Here is a 20165-nt window from a genome sequence, read left to right as displayed (position 1 = left end):
TACTCTGTAATTAATGCTAGGGGACTTAATTTATCACAAGTGAGTCTTGAAGGCCTTGCCTCTCTTGTTTAAGATTACGTTTGTGGGATATATGTGCAGTATTTTCCAGTGTTGGACTCTTAATCTGATTTCTTTTGAAACTTCTCTTGCTCTTAACCATACATATGTATTTATTTAGCCTTTCTCGTCTTTCATAGTTTTTCACAATGTTGATGTTCAGATTCACTTCTCGACTTATTCTGTTTTTCTCAATACGGTATGGCTGACGTCGTGGCGTCACATGGCAAAGCAGTTCATGGAGACTTGCGAACAGAAATCGTATTGGATTTTACAGTTTGACCTGCCCTTATTGTTTTATGCAGCAGTGGTCTATGTTGGGGGCCTGAATCTTTAGAATGATACGTTTTTTGGGTTGTTTTTGTGTGTGTGTGTGTGTGTGTGTGTGTGTGTGTGTGTGTGTGTGTGTTTGTGCGTCTTTTTTTTTTTTTTTTCTTAATTGAAATATTTCATCATGCACATGATTTAGCATTCATTATTGATGTGTTTATGTACAGTGTGTACTTTTATCTCACTCCTTTCACCTCTCCATCGTTATAACATTTTTCCTTTCCCTATCTTGGCTCATGTGTGTGTACAAACAACATGAGTCTGTGAAACAACCCAGTGTATTGGTTTTCGTGATTGTTAGAGTGTGTACACAAATTGGTTGAATGATTAGTAGGGTGAACTGCTTAGCATGAAATGTATGCTTGATTAAAGACTGTGTGCTGCTTATGCTTTGTGTGTGCTGTAAGATGCAGGGTGAGGGCAGTGTGTTGCTTGGATGCTCCATTTTGGGGTCCTGAATCTTTAGAATAATACGTGAATTTTTGTGGGGTCTTTTGTTTGTTTGTTTCTCGATTAAAATATTTTATCTTGCACATGATGTTAGTGTTTATTATTGATGTGTCTATGGCAGTGTATGCCTCTATCTCTCTCCCTTCACCTCTCCGTTGTTATATCATTTTTCCTTTCCTTTTTTGGCTCACTTGTGTGTTTACACACAACACGAATGTGTGAAACAACCCAGTGATTTGGTTGTCTGTAGTTGCCCCTGCCCGCGCGCGCGCGCGCGCGTGTGTGTGTGTGTGTGTGTGTGGTTAACTTTTAGCAAATTCATTTTGCTGGAAATACTAAGTTGGTTGACACAAATTTGGCTTAGAAATAGGGGAGATTTTGCATATATTTTGATAATAATGATAAGCACTACACGCTCAGATTTTTATTACATTTTTATTGCTATTCACAAAACAGCAATTTTATCTGACATTCTTACACACTGTTTAATAGCACTCATTTCATCATTTTAGTTCAAATTCTGCCAAGTACGGATGTAACTGCTTCAAGGTCTTCCTTGACTAACTAAAAACTCATCGGATATACTGGATATAAGTGGTGCCAGACATCGTTTACACCAGCCATGTTTTCCCACCCCCAGGTGGACATCGGATACAGCGACACCCTATGTCTATCTCCCCAAAGTGGGCGGTATAGCCAGAGTTTACTGTCTATATATATCTATATGTATGTATATATGTATATGTATGTGTATACATATCTATATCTGTCTATTTATCCGTATATATATATATATCTAGATAGGTAGATAGATGTCTAAGATAGATAGATATGAATTGTGCGGAGGAGTGGGGAGATATCATGCAACACTTCAAAGTGATTTGCACTGTTTCCCAGTTTTGAAAAACCAATGTTTTTTTGTTTGTTTGTTTGTTTTTTTTTTGGGGGGGGGTTCTACAACATAGTTCGACTTCCACCCTTCACATAACACAACTCAAAATCATGACGCAACAAACTCTTAAGTCATTCCACTTTAAGCAAAAAACATTGTTTTTATGAGAGAAATTAACTCATCCAAACATGAAACATCACAAACAGTAGAGGAATCTACAGAGAGGAGAGAGAACGTGTAAGTTTCTGAAAGTAGGGCACGTGCAAGGTCTGTCTAGGCAAGCGAATTTCCCATTCTTCTCCCACCCCTTCTGAATCTCTACTCACTTCTCTGTTCATCCTCGCCTCCTTTTACTGAATAATACTCACAATCTTCTTAATTTAAGCTTTTCTTTAACATCTCCTGTCATTTCCATCTAACACAGCGCCTGAAGACAGACCTATGGTCTGAAACGTTGGACACCTTCTGTCAAAAGTGAGTCTTATTTTACAACCTACAGATTTTTTTAACTCTCTCCATTTGGTGTCTTAAAGGGAACTGCTTTGTGCTTAACAGGAAATTTGAGTTGCTTGGACCTGCTTCAGCTGCTTTATGCTGTTTAGTTCTGCTTGTTCTAAGGTTATAGTAAACACTCTATAAAAACCACTCCAAGTGGCCCTGCTATTTAATGAGGAGAGAGTGTGAGTGGGTGTGTGCATGCATCATCCACCATCCTCTCTGTTCCTCTCGAACCCTCCTATTTTACATGTAGAAATGTAAATTTTTTTTTAAACTGAAAGAACAAGGATGGAGAGAAGTGAAAAAAGAAAGTTGATCATAGAATATGAAGGATAAGCATAAAACGTGACCATACCAGGGGAAAAAACACATCGTTCCAGAAAAAATAGGGTCAGAAAAAGTATCTAAAAACACCATACAAACGGAAAAGGACAATACATTGGATGAGAAGTGTGAACTACGAGCATACTACAAAGAATATGGATGATCAGAATCGGGTAACAAAACAACGCTGAAACAAACGAACGAACAAAAAACTAGTGATAATACCAGGACTGAAGAACAAGAATGAAAAGAAATATAAGAAAAAAGAAGAAACGAACCAAAAATAAAATCAAAATTGTCTCGTAGAAGAATAGAAAGTGTATCTTCATCAATGGAAGGAAATGTGTTACTGACAAAATGATGAACTGTTTACATACTGCGGCCACATTTCTTATGCAGGCTTGAGTGGGTTGGAACATTTGAACATGAAAATTACATAAAAGCAAGATAAAGGCCAAGAAATAATTGTTTGAAGTGGCAAAAAAGGAATATATCATATATACAAGATGTCATTTCTGCAAGAAAACGTTTTCAGCAACTCTACAGCAACTACATACTGGTAACATTACCTCATGTTTTGCAATGTCATGCTCATAATTGTTTTGTTCTGAACGAAAATCATTCTGGATTATGAAAAAACAAAACAAACTATAGTATAGCCAGTGAAACATGCAATCTTGCAAGTTGTTTCTCGTTGTTTTGTTATTTTTTAGCAGTTTTGCACGTCGTAAACGTATCTAGTGGTTGGTTGGTTGTGTATTGAAGATTTAGTAAGGTGTTACCAGTCATGCCCCTTATAAACATCGCTAACAAAACACGTTCTCGCTCTTCCCAAAGGTAACCAGTCAAAGAAATCCATTTGATGGCTTCTTTGTTTTGCGTTTGGTTCGATGTTGTGACCAAAAACTGGATTGTTTTGAGTCATATCAATGTTTCAGAATGTTTTTTTCTTTCGATTTTCCTTCTCTCTTCTCCTGTTTCTTAAAATGATAGCGCCATATGACTTGCACTGAGTTTATGTCCAAATCAGTTGCTGCCAAGCCAAGCCAAAACAAATACATTACTAGTTTATATTATCATTTTAAGCAGTAAGCCGTTACTATTTAATTTCAGTCTAGCTGTCTGCATTTTGTGATATATTATATCCTCAGAAATGGAAAGTAAGGTATTTTCCATTGCCTGCTTTCAGGTGAATCGGACCCCTCCTCTCCCGTGTTCCCATCAAATCCATCAAGGAATTCCCTCCTCCTCTCACATTGTTCCCATTCAAGATTAGTAGGCAATGAAATTAAGAATGTTCTTCTGCCTCTTGTATCAACGTTCATCCAACTGAAATAACATACTGGTTTCTTCCCAACCGTGTCATAACCGTGACACTCGTGCAGCTTTACAAGAGTCGACTTCTATGTGCAGGACGCCACACGTGCAGTTCACCAATGGCGGACTCCTACAGTGGAAACACAGCTGCTGGCAGTGGACGGACCAAGCATGATAGACTCAACCTCACCAACTTACCGGACGTGGTGTTGGAGCACCTGTTCAAGATGCTTCCAGTTGCCGACCGTGGTGCCCTGGCCTCCACCTGTTCCCGACTGTCAGCCATCATGCACCGCCCTTCTGTGTGGAATGACGTCACTATTCATCTGATTGAGGGTACCCGTTATGAAGACAAAATTGTCAGCACCTTTTCTGACGTGGATAAAACAATGACCATGAAATACGGTCGGTATTTCCAGCGCGTCAGAGTCATGACTGCATATATGTTCATCGAAAATGAATCATTTTATGTGCTAGGTGACTGGGCTGACAGACGGCTGATCAAATCTATGAACCTCGTTATGAGAGAGCCCGTGTCAGAGGCGCTGAATGATATCCCGAATGCCCCAGTGGGTTCACAGCCCCTGCTTGGAGTCAGAAACTTGATACAACGATTGGATTCTGACACACATGTGACAATGCAACTGCCGCACTTATGTGACTGCATGGGGAATGTCTTGGAGTTTTATTTCTTTTCAAAGCCGCCTAAGCTTCGTTCTGTAGTGAAAAAACTGAAGATGTCACTATTCCAGGCACCAGAAAACGTTCTCGCCGCGATAGATGACAGTCTTCCTTCAGCACCTACAGCCATGCTGGTGTCCCAGTTCCCTGCCCTTCAAGAACTCCATCTGAGTACGGGCAATATGAGTGATGCCCTGTTGCTGGCACTCGCTAACACCTCAGGTAGGTGGTGTCCACTGCAACGTTTGGTCCTCACGCACTTGGAAAAGTCAGATATCCCACAGTTGTCATCTGCTGCTTGGAAAAAACTCGCCTTGGTGTCTCCATCTTTGACAGTGAAATGTAATGTCATTGTTTACTGCTTACCTCCACTGTACGATGTTATCAAACCAGAAACACCTCTTGTCAAGGTGGAAGTAAGATCCGAAGGTGTCTATGAGGAAGTATTGGAGTTGTACCAGCTGTTAAGAGACCACAGCAGTACACTTCAGAATTTGGAGCTTTGTCTTGACGCGAACGACGAGCGGGTTGAGGAGGGACTGAAGAACGTGGTGAAGGCTTGTCCCAGACTGCGACACCTGACGTGTGACATGAGCATCCACTCCCAGCTCATCATGGACCTGGCTGATGACGGCAGACAGTGGAGAACGTTTCGTTTCCATCTGTCACGCATTATCACACACGCTGAAGAAGAGCGGAGAGAAAGAAATTTGAACAGTGAGTACATTGATCAGACAAGACTGGACAGTTTGAGGGACTTTGTCCTGAAAAAAACGGGTTTCTCTTTGGTGGATTTTTCTTAACAACTAGCCGACCAGGCATGAGATGCATTCCAAAATTCTCTCCCCCCCCCCCCCCCCCCCCCCCCCCTCTCTCTCTCTCTGTGTGAATGTGTGTCAGGTGCGTGTGGTTGAGAGAGGGGAGAAAGTGGAGGGAGTTTTTCATTTACATGCTTTTATTTTGTATTTTTAGACAATGTAAGCCCTACATGGGGCGGGGACTGGACGAAAAAAGCACAATTGTTTATCCACTATTCTAAAAATATCAGGAATTATCAATCAGTCAGTCAAGTATCAATTTCTCTCTTTCATGGTGTGGCATTAATTCAGTTCACGCAGCAATTCTACACTCTGACCTTCACCTATCGTTTTATGCAGCAATGCTACATTTTAGGGTCCTGAATCTTTAGAAAAATAGTTTTGATGTGCGTGTGTGTGTGTGTGTGTGTGTGTGTGTGTGTGTGTGTGTGTGTGTGTGTTGTTATTGTTTTTCTTCTTCTTCGTTTCTTTATTAAAATATTCTATCATGAACATGATTGTAGTGTTCAGAATTGATGTGTCTGTGGCAGTGTGTGCCTCTATCTCTCTCCCTTCACCTCTCCGTTGTTATATCATTTTTCCTTTCCTTTTTTGGCTCACTCGTCTGTTTACACACAACACGAATATGTGAAACAACCCAGTGATTTGGTTGTCTGTAGTTCCCGGGTGGGGAGGGGGAGGGGGAGTGAGGGGGCTAAAATTCAGCAAATTCATTTTCCTAGAAATACGAATTGTCGACTACCAAATTAGCTTTAAAATAGGGGGGAAGGGGGGGGGTCATACATTCTAATCACAATGATAAGCACTACACCGTAGATTGTTACAGTTTATTACTGTTCACAAAACAGCAATTTTATCTGACATGCTTACACACCGTTTAATAGCACTCATTTCATTATTTTATTTAAGGTATGAAGTTATTCTGCCTAGTGTGGAAGTAATGTTGGTGTAACTGAAGAAAAGAAGAAATAATCATACCTGAAGGAACGAAGATGAGTAAAAGTGAAGAAAAAAAAGAAGAATGATACCTGAAAGAACTGGAAAAGAAGTGAAAAACCAGCATACCCGAAAGAACAAAAATGAGGAAAAGTGAAAAGATTAATATCGGAAAGAACAAGGATACGTACGTAATAGTGTTCAGGTAGTGTCACCAACACCACCTCCACCTCCACCTTTCTCCTCCATCCGTGTCTCATCTCCCTCCCCACTACTTCCGCAATCAATTCTTTGAGGTTGGGCAGATACGTATTGCTCCTCCCCTGCCTCCACCTTCCCACCTCCCTCCCCATCCTTCTCCCGTGGCTGTGTCTATGATGTTGTGCAGCGCCGCACTTCACACCCCCACCACCTGCCCCCTCCCTTCCCCTCCCCTATTCCTCTGTCAACGTCCGTCGCAGTTCAGTGTTATGTGTGGCTGCCGACATGTTGTAGTGAATGGTCTAATAATCATGTAAATGCGGACTGGTCAGAATGTGCTAATAACATTTTTGATCAGGCCGACTGTCATGCCTATGTATCTTCCTCCCCCACGTTAACACGTTGACACCAACTTTGGCTCCAAAATAGGAAAGAAGAAACATCTTCCACACATTTTTCGAATCATAATGATACGCACTTCTGTGAAGGGAACCAAAATTATAAAGAAGCCAAAATGTTCCCACAGTAGGGTGGTTGTTACACTTTTTTTATATCCTAAGCACTAAGAGCACTTTAATCTGACACTGCCTAACACCAGCTGGATTTTTTGTTGTTGTTTTTTTCATTTTAGTTCAGATACGAACTTCTTCCACGCTGATGCACGCATTTGCTGTGAGCAGCAGAAGTCTGCTAAGTAATGGCATATCAGTCAGAATATACCATGCAAAATGATTTTTAAACGCTATCCAGATTCACCCAAGTGGTCTTTTCCGAAAAATGCAAAAGAGTTGACTTGTTTTTATGGTTATCTATTATCAAGCATACACGACAGTTCGCAATAACGTACACTAAAAGAAAATGAAGAGGGCCGCTAACTTGACGGGCGCAATAGCCGAGTGGTTTAAGCGTTGGACTTTCAATCTGAGAGTCCCGGGTTCGAATCACGGTAACGGCGCCTGGTGGGTAAAGGGTGGAGATTTTCCCGATCTCCCAGGTCAACATATGTGCAGACCTGCTAGTGCCTGAACCCCCTTCGTGTGTATACGCACGCAGAAGATCAAATATGCACGTTAAAGATCCTGTAACCCATGTCAGTGTTCAGTGGGCTATGGAGACACGAAAATACCCAGCATGCATGAACCACGACAGAGTCATCGGCAAGTCGATGTTGGTCGTGAAACGGAAAGAAGAAGAAGAACTATTATTAGGAATCTGAGAATGATTTCAGCACAAACCCCACCACTTACAGCATAGTGTACATTTAGGAACGTTGAATGTACAGGTCTTCTTACATCTTGCATACTTGTGTTCGACAGTTAAATTTGAGCTCATATATGCGTATGCACGTTTGATTTTTTCTTTCTTTTTTTTATTTTTCTTTTTTTTTTACGGTATTACTTTCCATTTGAAGCAAATTTCTACAATGATTTTGAGACAGGGATACACCACATCCTCCACACTTTAGCATGACCTACAACACACATGTCTCGAAGAGATTGTTTGATTACCACAATGGCTGTGTCAGAGAAGTGACCATCTGTTGGCCAGAGGGAGATAAATTATTTGGATAAACAGTCACGGGGGCATGTTTCTTCTGAGAGAGTCCATTCAAATCACGAGTCGATGATACGGTGAACAGTGTCATGGTATTACACTTCAAAGTCACGATATGATATCAAATGGAGTGGCGGGTTGTCTGACCACAGATTGTTCACTGCTGTTGAAGATGTCGTGACACACGAAACACATTCTCACACACTCTTACACATCGAGATGAAATATGTGCGTGTGCGGAACGCGCGCCACTGGCACATGTGTGTGTGTGTGTGTGTGTGTGTGTGTGTGTGTGTGTGTGTGTTGTTTCTCAATTTATTCATGGTCTGTTCAAACAAGTTCACATTCTGTTAAACTGAAAGATTATGCATTGTTATGTTCGTAAGTGTGTGTTTGTGTGTGTGCGTGTGTGTATGTGCGCGCATACGCGTGCAACCACCTGAAAACGTTTGGAGGCTTCTCACACGCAGACGTGCTTTTGAGTATCATTTCCTTTCTTCACAACTGCTGGCCGAAGGTCATTGGGTGAACTTTGAACCACAGCCGTTGTCACTGCACAGTGATGTTTCCATCACACGTGACTGTGGTGACGCTTCATCTGGACGAACTTTTTACTCACGCACTGTCCTTCTATGGGGAGTGACGTCAGCATTCATTTGTAGAAGTGCAGGTATTGGTATGGATGCACAAGAACCAACGCCATGTTTGCTCACACACATATTTCCCGCGGAAGAATTAATGATCATAAAATACAGTCAATGTTTATTTCCTATTGACACGAGAATGATTTCATACCCTCTGCCAATCGTGTGTGTGTGTGTGTGTGTTACAACGTCTATATGCAATGTACTCTCTGTGTGTGTGTGTGTGTGTGTGTGTGTGTGTGTGTGTGTGTGTTGCAACGTGTGTGTGTATTGTACTCTGTGTGTGTGTAAGTGTGTGTGCCTGTGGTGACACTGTATCTCCACGACTGTTGGTCCACAGCTGAAGTCTTCACTCATGAACTACCCTTCTACGGGACTGATGTTACCATTCATCTGAATGAGAACTGCAGGTATTATGATGAATGCACAGGAACTAACGCCATATTTCCCCACACACATAATTATTTCCGACGAGAGATTCCGTGATCATGGAATTCAATCAATATGTCTTCTAATGACATGAGAATTGTTTCATACCCTCTGCTGATCATGTGAGTGTGTGTGTGTCCGTCTGTCTGTCTGTGTCTCTGTCATTGTCTCTGTCTCTGTCCCTGCCTATAGGTCTGTGTATGTAATTGTGTGTGTGTGTGTGTGTGTGTGTGTGTGTGTGTGTGTGTGTGTGTGTGTGTGTGTGTGTGTGTGTGTGTGTGTGTGTGTGTCTTTGTCTGTGTTTTGGTCAGTAAGTAACGTCTATTCACCGAAGTGATTTTAGACGAAAAGAATGCATGTATGTGTATGAGAATGTGCTCAAACTCTACACAATTAAAGTCGTGAAGCGAAATATAGATTTAACAGTGTGTGTGTGTGTGTGTGTGTGTGTGTGTGTTCTTTTTTTTCAATCCTGAAGGTTTTCTACACTCGTGCCAATGATGATAACTGTCTAATCATGATGACATCTTTCTCTTCTTTCCGTCACATAACCAACATCAACCAACTAGCTGATGAATCTGTCGTGCTTCCATAACCCACGGACCACTGACATGGATTACAGGATCTTTCACGTGCATATTTGATCTTTCGCATGTGTATACAATCAAAGGGGGTCAGCTTTCAAACACTCGTGCTTACAGTGACAATTTCTTATCGTCGTGACTATTGCGTCATGAACTTTGACCACCCTTCCTCCTTGTGTTGGTGACGGGATAATCTGAAATCTGATTGTCTGGCGATAACACAAACACACAGTCAGAGTGGAACGAATACTGAGGCTGGATTGTTGGCCAGAGGAACGGGATAATCTGAAATCTGATTGTCTGGCGATAACACAAACACACAGTCAGAGTGGAACGAAGACTGAGGCTTGATTGTTGGCTAGAGGAACGGGATAATCTGAAATCTGATTGTCTGGCGATAACACAAACACACAGTCAGAGTGGAACGAATACTGAGGCTTGATTGTTGGCTAGAGGAACGGGATAATCTGAAATCTGATTGTCTGGCGATAACACAAACACACAGTCAGAGTGGAACGAATACTGAGGCTTGATTGTTGGCCAGAGGAACGGGATAATCTGAAATCTGATTGTCTGGCGATAACACAAACACACAGTCAGAGTGGAACGAAGACTGAGGCTGGATTGTTGGCCAGAGGAACAGGATAATCTGAAATCTGATTGTCTGGCGATAACACAAACACACAGTCAGAGTGGAACGAAGACTGAGGCTTGATTGTTGGCCAGAGGAATTCGGGGGAGGGAGGATATTGCACACAAGACACTACTCGGGTTGGAACTCTGATAAGGGGTTGATTTGGATGGGGTAGAGAGGATGGATCATATTAGGGTTAACGGCGGTTATGGTGGTGGTGGTGGTGAGATGATAACTATATAAATGGTACACTGGACTCCACTGGTCAGTTGAACAGACAGAGCACGGAGGAAAACCTCGAGACCATTGTCAAGAAGTTTCAAGAAGATGACGAGTGAGAAACAAGGTGAGCAGTGAAAAGACCATTGTTGAATCAGTATAGCACAGCTGTATATGGACTGTCTTAGTTTCATACGCTGCTTGAACGTGTACATTTACATGTGACATTTTGAATAACATTCTCACTGCTTAAATGAGTCAATTGAATGAATTTACATGTGACAATTAGAACAATGTCCCCCGAACCACCACGTGAGGGCGCCGACTGAACGAATTTCAAAATAGAAATTTCTTTCACAATTATACAAAAGCAAAAATTTTTAAGAGAGGCAAGGCCTTCAAGACTCACTTGTAATACACTTTTTTTTTTTTAATGTAATCGTTAAAATATGTTTTGTGTTTGTTATTATAAAGCTTCGGGTATAAAAAAAAATTAAAAATAAAAAGAAGAAGAAGAAAAAGTCCTCATGGCTGATTCGAACCCTGCGTTTTCGGGTGAGAAGAAACCGTCTTACCCATTGCGCTATCGTGGCTCCTTAACTGATGTTCCAAAATGTAGTATTTAAAGTTTTTTTAAGGGCGATAAATCGATTGCCATATTCGCAGTAAGAACGCTGTTTAAATCATATTATTCTGGTGAATCTTGGGCATTCAAAAAATCTTTAAGGGCAATTAAAAATTCTTTTTTAAGTCCGCGGTAAAGGAGACGTGGCTATCGCCGCAATCACACTGCAACATTTAGCCGTTTTCTCTGGATCTAGATAGATGTGCAAGTTTAGTTACACCCGCCGAGAATGTACTGAGTGCAACACGGTCGATTCAATTTCTCTTTTATGGTCATTCTAGTTTCATAGTTTTAAAGTTGATATGAAAATTGAGTATTTTGTTAAACTAATAACATGTAGAGCCAAGTACAAGTACTTCCCAAACGTCGTATGAAGTGAAAAGGACTTCATTTTGAGAAAAGTCAAGACTGGAATTTTTTTTACGTTTCATCAAGGGTATTAACTCTCATGGTTTATTATTTTAAACTGTGAATTCCGACTGATTTCGTTATTTTTATCGTGGCAGTTTGGGGCATAATCCAGTAAGTGATGAGGCGTTCACAAATCTTTCTAAATTTTTCCTATTTTAATGCCAAATTTGGTGTCAACTGACAAAGTATTTGCAGAGAAAATGGCAAATGTTAACGTTTACCACGAACACACACACACACACACACACACACACACACACACACACACACACACATACACACACGGACATCGGGGTAAAACATAGACTCACTTTTTATACACAAGTGAGTCAAAAATAAAAGATGAGAAGTGTAAAAAAAAAAAAAAAAAGACTCACTTTTTATACACAAGTGAGTCAAAAATAAAAGATGAGAAGTGTAAAAAAAATTTTAAAAAATTAAAAAATTAAAAAAAACAGAAAGAATGAGAATGAGAAGTGTAAAAATCATATCTCACACACGCGTGCGCGCGCGCGCGCGCACACACACACACACACACACACACACACACACACACACACACACACACACACACATTTTTTCTGTCGTAACAGACACAATATGAATAGGAGTTTTGAAGAAAAAAATGGGGGAAAAAAAAAGAATGACACTTACTCATGTAGTACATGGTCAATAGTACATGGTCAAAGGATCTAGAGGCACAATGTTAGATCGTTTGAGTTGGTGAGTGAGTCTGGGAGAGTTTGCAGACTGCTGAAGCTGCATGCTGCTCGGTGACTGTGAAGAACAGTATTCTTCATCCGTGACAGTATCTCAATGGCAACACGAACAGAAAAAAAAAACGTTCATCACTGTGTCCTGTCTTGTACACAGACTGGAGAGGATTGGAACCATATTTTTAAACCTGAAAATTATATCAAAGCAAGATGAAACCAAGAGACACCTGTCTGGAAACGGCAAAAATACCAGAGTGAATGATAGAGGATGTTATTTCTGTTAAACGATTTGTTCTTTTAGGCAGAAACAATAGAACGTCCAGGGTAAAGTTGCAGTGATCATACACTTCAAACACTAACTTTTTCAGTGTAAAAATCATATTTGTTTCGTTTAAAACAAACAAAACAAACAAAAAATATAGTCTGCATTAAAACAAAAAATTGCAAAGTACAAATAATCGATTTTGTAGATGGCATTCTCTTTTTTGTTTTATAATTATTATACAAAAGTAATCGCCAACAAAATACATGTTCTTGCTCTTCACAAAGGCAACCAGACAGAGAAAATCCTTTGGTATCTTCTCTTATGTATTTCCTTGAGTTAATGTGACAAACGGAAAACGGACTATTATAATTGAAATAATTGTTTCTCTCTTTCTTTTCTTTCTTTCTTTCCCTCCTCCCCTGTTTGTTTAAATAATAATGCCCCGTGAACTGTATATATGTGAGGTTAACATTATCCACCTCAGTTGCTAGTTCCGTATCATTACAATCATGCAGCTTTACCAGTCAGCCATCTATGTGCAGGACGTCACACGTGCAGTTCACCAATGGCGGCCTCCTGCAGTAGAAACACAGCTGCTGGCAGTGGACAGACCAAGCATGGTGGACTCAACCTCACCAACTTACCGGACGTGGTGTTGGAGCACCTGTTCAAGATGCTCCGGGTGACCGACCGTGGTGCCCTGGCCTCCACCTGTTCCCGACTGTCAGCCATCATGCACCGCCCTGCTGTGTGGACTGACGTTACTATTCATCTTAATGAATCTCCCACTTACTTTCGCAATCACATAAGAGTCAGCACATTATTCGCTGCTGACGAAATCATGATTCGCAAATACGGTCGGTATTTCCAGCATGTGAATATCGTCACTGACTGTGCCTTCTTTCATTGTGAAACTTTTAGTGTATTGCGTGACTTTTCTGAGAGACACGTACTGAAAATACTGTGGCTGTGTATAGATGGTTATGTCTCAAAGACATTGGATACCGTCCAGAACACCATAGTTGATGCAGAGCCTGTCAGGTTTGATAGATGTGATAAATACATTGAGTCCTGACACACGCATTTGTACCAAAGTACTGTTAGGCTTGTGTGACAACAAAGTCAGTGTCTTGAAGTTTTACTCCTGTAAAAAGTCAGAGAAGTTCCGTTCTCTGGTGAAGAGACTGGAGTTGCCAGAAACCCAGGCATCAGACAAAGTTCTCGTCGAGACAGATGCCCGTCTATCTCCAGCACCCACAGCCATGCTGGTGTCACAGTTCCCTGCTCTTCAAGAACTCCAGCTGAGCATGGGCAATATGAGTGATGCCCTGTTGCTGGAACTCGCTGACACCTCAGGCAGGCGGTGTCCACTGCGAAGTCTGGCCCTCAGACTTGTGAGATGGAACTCTAATGATGAAATGTCAGATTTCCCAAAGTTGTCATCTGCTGCTTGGAAAAATCTCGCCTCGGCGTCTCCCTCTTTGACAGTGGAATGTTGTATCTTTGCTTTCCGCTTGCCTCCACTGTCCGATGTCATCAAGCCAGAAACACCTCTCGTCAAGCTGAAAGTCAGTTGTGACAGTGACTGTAAGCAAGTACTAGAGTTGCTCGAGCTGTGTAAAGAACACAGCAGTACACTTCAGGCACTGGAGCTCTCTCCGTTCTCTCTGAACATGAAAGACGAGCGAGTTGAGGAGGGACTGAAGAACGTGGTGAAGGCTTGTCCCAGACTGCGACACCTGACGTGTGACATGGACATCCACTCCCAGCTCGCCATGGACCTGGCTGATGACGGCAGACTGTGGAGAACGCTTAGTTTTCGTGTTTCCGTGTGTCAAGTGTTATCACAGATGGCCTCCTGATGAACAAAGGAAAGGGTGGAATATGAGCTGTCACTACGAAAAGCAGAAAGAACAAGATATTGTTTCGAACGGTTTCTGTCTGTGGCGCTCAGGTTTTAACAACTAAATAACCAAGCTTTATATATCTTGATTACTGTAACTTACTGCCAGCCGGACCCCCCTTGCCCCCCCTCCCCCCGCACCCCCCCCCCCCCCCCCACCTCCCACCCCTCCTCCCCCAAACTCCGTTGCTGTCCTCTTGCTCAGAGAATTGATTATAAAATTTCTTGTTTCGGTACTTTTTCTGGTGTGTTCTCTTGACATCAGTACTTGTCTGACGTTGTTCAGCCTTATGTTCCATCCGTTTATTGCGATCATCTGCTGATTCATGTGTTTTCTGTATCCCACATCGTAAAGAGACATTACAAGTACAACAAGTTCATGCCTTGATCCCGTCACCTGGAATAACCTTCCCTTCCAAATTCGCCACGCTGAAATAAAACATCAGTTCAAATCTGGTCTCAAAGCATATAATGTAAAAATCTGCTTTCATTTACTTCATTTGACGTGTGGTGTGTGTGTGTGTGTGTGTGTGTGTGTGCTTTGTCATCGACACATTGGTTCATAAGTATTAACTGTAGTGGCCTCAGTGAAGTGCTGATTTTTGTAAGCATTTTTCTTGATATTGATGTTGATTGTTAGCGCTCCTGTGCCCCTGTACTAATAAGAAGGTAGAGCGCATTATGGATGCACATTATAATCATTATCATCTACCCGAACTCTGTGTGTGTGTGTGTGTGTGTGTGTGTGTGTGTGTGTGTGTGTGTGTGTGTGTGTGTGCCTTTTCATCATTCCTATACATGTGCACGGAAGATATTATTTCTACCCTTTTCCTTCATGCATTTGTGTGATGTTACTCTTTGTTATGTTTGTCGATTCTGGATTGGCAGATCGGAAGACTATACTTTGCCTAAGATTCTAATCTTTGAGAATTAAAATTTTGACTTTTGAATTCTGAGTTTTGATATCCCCCTCTCTCTCCCTCGCTCTCTCTTAATATATTTTCTTCTTCTCCTCCTCTTTTTTCCTATCATTTTCCTGTTTCTTTCCACTTCTTTCTGTTTTCCATGTTTTGTGTGTGAGAAGAAGCATTTAGCTTATCGCTATATCGCTATATCCTCAATGAAATACACACACACACACACACACACACACACACACACACACACACACACACACACACACACATGTTACTCTTTGGAATGACCCTCCGACTTCAGTGTCTCCACTTGTACATGCATCCTTGGTAAATTTCAACGTCAACATTTTTGGGAGGAATTCCCGTTATAATGCTGACACCATACCTGGCGGACACTGGGAAGATGTTACAGATGGAGCACAAACAGACCATTCTGTACTGAGGAAGTTCTTAAGTAAGGCTAGAATGTTTTGATCTCTCTCTCTCTGTTTGAGAGAGAGAGATATAGTGTGTGTGTGTGTGTGTGTGTGTGTGTGTGTGTGTGTGTGTGTGTGTGTGTGTGTGTTCTGTGGGTTTTTTTTTCTTATGTAGTTTATTGATTCCATGCTTGTGCGTGTGCGTGCGTGTGTGTGTGTGTGTGTGTGTGTGTGTGTGTGTGTGTGTGTGTGTGTGTGCGTGTGTGCGTGTGTGTGTCTTGTTATTACGGACGTTACGACTTTAAGTATTTGTATTTGTTTTTTTGTTTTTTATCACAACAGATTTCTCTGTGTGAAATTCGGGCTGCTCTCCCCAGGGAGAGTGCGTCGCTGCACGACAGCGCCACCCATTTTTTTGTATTTTTTCCTGCGTGCAGTTTTATTTGTTTTTCCTATCAAAGTGGATTTTTCTACAGAATTTTACCAGGAACAAACCTTATGTTGCCATGGGTTCTTTTACGTGCGCTAAGTGCATGCTGCACACGGGACCTCGGTTTATCGTCTCATCCGAATGAGTAGCGTCCAGACCACCACTCAAGGTCTAGTGGAGGGGGAGAAAATATCGACGGCTGAGCCGTGATTGGAACCAGCGCGCTCAGATTCTCTCGCTTCCTAGGCGGACGCGTTACCTCTAGGCCATCAAGTAACATTGTGTAGTGCATGCAATGACATATAATTATATAATGTAGTATTGTGTCATTAGACCCTGTTTCAGGGTGGGGACTGGATGAAAAAAAGCGCGCCAGTGCTGATCTATCATCCTCGAAAATAAAGAATTTTGTCTTGTCTTGTCTCAGTGAATTATCACCACGATGTATTTATCTCACTGATTCACAACAGACCATAAGACGATATCAACACCTTTCAGTTACACTGTATACCAGTATGCAGCTGCCTCTACGGCAAAAATCGAAACCAATACAACCAAATTGTACAAAAGTAAAGAAGAGAAAATAAACCAATAACTGGATAACACACACTTTCTAAAAGTTTCAGTCTTCGGTTTTCATATTCGTTCACATTAATTGTTGGTATTTATACTGATTTATTTCTTCACTCATTCAGTAGATCATTTTCCATACTGAATGGCAGCCAACATCGTCAAGGCGTCATCTGAGTTCACTCACGGGTAATATGGTGACAGAAATGATGGGATATGGTTTTACGTGTTTTATCAGCTGACTCCATGTTTAGTGTCTGAAACTTTATATTTTGTTTGTTTGTTTGATGGGGGATGGAGGGGAGGGATTGTTTTTCATTAAAATATTTTGCCGGCACGCATGTGTGACATCGTGTTTCAATTTATTATTAGAGTGTTTATTTGTATAGTGAGTATATATTTATTTCCCCCACACACACACCCCTCCCCCTCCCCCCCTCCTCCCCACCCTCTCTCTCTCTCTCTCTCTCTCTCTCTCTGTATTTCCTCTTTTTCCGTTCAAGATTTTAGATATATTTACACGTATGCATTCTCTTGCGCTTTTCCATCTCTTACATGGTATCTTATACATACATTTTGGTCGAACATAACCAAGTTTCCATTTGATGAATGAATAAATGAATAAATAAATGAATGAATGAATAGACAGATAGATAAATGAATAAATATATATATATATATATATATATATATATATCATCGTGTTATTGTGTGTGTGTTTTGTTTTGCTTTTTCTCAAGTATATGAAACGTTTCCTATATATATGATGAATGGAATAATACATAATGTACAGAAAGGGTGTGGGAGGGGGGAGGGGGGTACAGTGGTATGTTTCTTTAGACGTCGGACAGGATCGCGGATTTAATCAAAGTCCATGGACTTCTCAAGGGAAGTAATCCTTGGTTCATCAAGTCAGTTTAATTAAATCCCTTGGACAACTGACGCGGAGACTGCAAAATAACTCCCACCCCCGGCCCTCTCCTTTCTCTCTCTCTATGTGTGTGTGTGTGTGTACGCGCGCGCGCGTGTGTGTATCTGTGTGTGTGGAAGTGTGTAACATTTCCATTCAGTGATTTCTTCACAACTGTTGACCGACGGTCTTCGGCTGAACTTTGACCCATAGCTGTTGTCACAGGCTGGACACTGAAGCTTTCCCACACATGTGCCTGTGGTGACACTGTATCTCCACGACTGTTGGTCCACAGCTGAAGTCTTCACTCATGAACTGCCCTTCTAAAGGGGAGTGACGTTACCGTTCATGTCGCAGTAGTGCAGGTATTATTCTGACGGATGAACAACAGAACCAATGCTGTATTTCCACACAGACACATTATGAAGAATTCATTATCATGAATTACAGTCAATTATTCCTCTAATTGCACGACCCTCTGCTGCTCGTGTGTGTGTGTGTGTGTGTGTGTGTGTGTGTGTGTGTGTGTGTGTGTGTGTGTGTGTGTGTGTGTGTGCGTGTGTGTGTGTGTGTGTGTGTGTGTGTGTGTGTGTGTGTGTGTGTGTGTGTGTGTGTGTGTGTGTGTGTGTGAGTGTGTATGTGTGTGTGTGTGTGTGTGCAGTCTAATTGCACGACCCTCTGCCGCTCGTGTGTGTGTGTGCTCTGTGTGTGTGTGTGTGTGTGTGTGTGTGTGTCTGTGTGTCTGTGTGTGTCTCTGTGTGTGTGTGTGTGTGTGTGTGACGGTGTGTGTGTGTGTGTGTGTGTGTGTGTGTGTGTGTGTGTGTGTGTGTGTGTGTGTGTGTGTGTGTGTGTGTGTGTGTGTGTGTGTGTGTGTGTGGCGTGTTTATGCATGCAGTCTAATTGCACGACCCTCTGCCGCTCGTGTGTGTGTGTGTGTGTGTGTGTGTGTGTGTGTGTGTGTGTGCTCTGTGTGTGTGTGTGTGTGTGTGTGTGTGTGTGTGCTCTGTGTGTGTGTGTGTGTGTGTGTGTGTGTGTGTGTGTGTGTGTGTTTGTATGTGTGAGTGTGTATGTGTGTGTACGTGTGTTGGTCAGATATTTAACATATATTCAATAAAGTGGTTTTAGACGGGGAGGGGAGTGTGAAAAAGTATGTGTGCGGCATATGTGCATGTGTATGAGAACGTGCTCGACTGTTCATATATGAATATGAATCAAAAGAGAATTTTTTTAATTTGTGTGTATGTGTTCGTGTATGTGTGTGTGCGTGCGCGCGCGTTCGTGCGTGTGCGTGCATATTCGTTTTTGTTTTTGTTTGGTTTTAATTGAGCCTTAAGGTTTCCAACACTTGTGTCTCGGGTTACACTGTTTATTCTACATGATTGTTGGCCGATGGCTTTTGCGTCTTTTATTCACATTCCTCCTTGTACTGTTGATTGGGTAGTATCTGAAATATGTTTGACTAGTGATAGGACAAAGTCACGACCCAGACTAGACAGAAAATTAGAGCTTGATTCTTCGCCAGATGAAGTTGAAGGAGGCCGGGAGGGGTGGGGGGGGGGAGAGTATATTTCACATGTGACGCTATCCTGGGTGGAGATAGGATAATGGATTGGTTTGGACGGGGTAGAGCAGAGGAATGATATTAGTATGGACGTTGGTGGAGGCATTGATGGTGGTGGTGAGATGATAGCTATATAAACTGGACTTCACTTATCAGTTGAACGGACAGAGCACGGCGGTATCTGAAATATGTTTGACTGGTGATAGTATATATAGATAAAGTCACCCAAAGTGGACAGAAAATTAAAGCTTGGTTCTTAGCCAGAGGAAGTTGGTGGGGGTTGGGAAGGGGTGTGGGGGGCGTATTTCATACAATGACACTATCCGGAATGGAGATATTATAAGGGATTACTTTGGATGGGATAGAGGGAAGGGATGATATCAGTATGGACGTTGGTGGTGGTGGTGGTGGTGGTGGTGAGATGATAGCTATATAAACGGAAGAGTGGACTTCACTGATCAGTTGTAACGGACAGAGCACGGAGGAAAACATTGAGACCATTTCCGGCCGAGAAGTTTCGAGAAGCTTGGCGGTACTGCACGTGAGAATAAGGTGAGCAGTTAAAATTCCATTACAGTCTTGGTTTAGGATAGCTAGTCTACTTTATATCGATTGTCTTGTTTCATTTACTGCTTGAACAAATGCATCTGCATGTGACGATAGCAGCAAGTGTGTCACTGACAGTTCTAAAAATGGCAGTTTATTTGCTGTGTCCAGATAGCGGATACTATTTTTAAACATTAAAATTACAGAAAAGCAAAGTAAAACCAATGGATACTTTTGTTTAGAAATTACCAAAAAAAAATTCAGTTTATTCAGATACCACATACCAGACGTTATTTTTGCCAAACGATTTGTGTGCAGAAAAAAGAA

Source organism: Babylonia areolata, chromosome 3 (genome assembly GCF_041734735.1).
Source record: "Babylonia areolata isolate BAREFJ2019XMU chromosome 3, ASM4173473v1, whole genome shotgun sequence".
Classification (NCBI taxonomy): domain Eukaryota; kingdom Metazoa; phylum Mollusca; class Gastropoda; order Neogastropoda; family Buccinidae; genus Babylonia; species Babylonia areolata.
The sequence above is the reverse complement of the archived record's forward strand: the minus strand, read 5'-3'. Positions refer to the sequence as shown.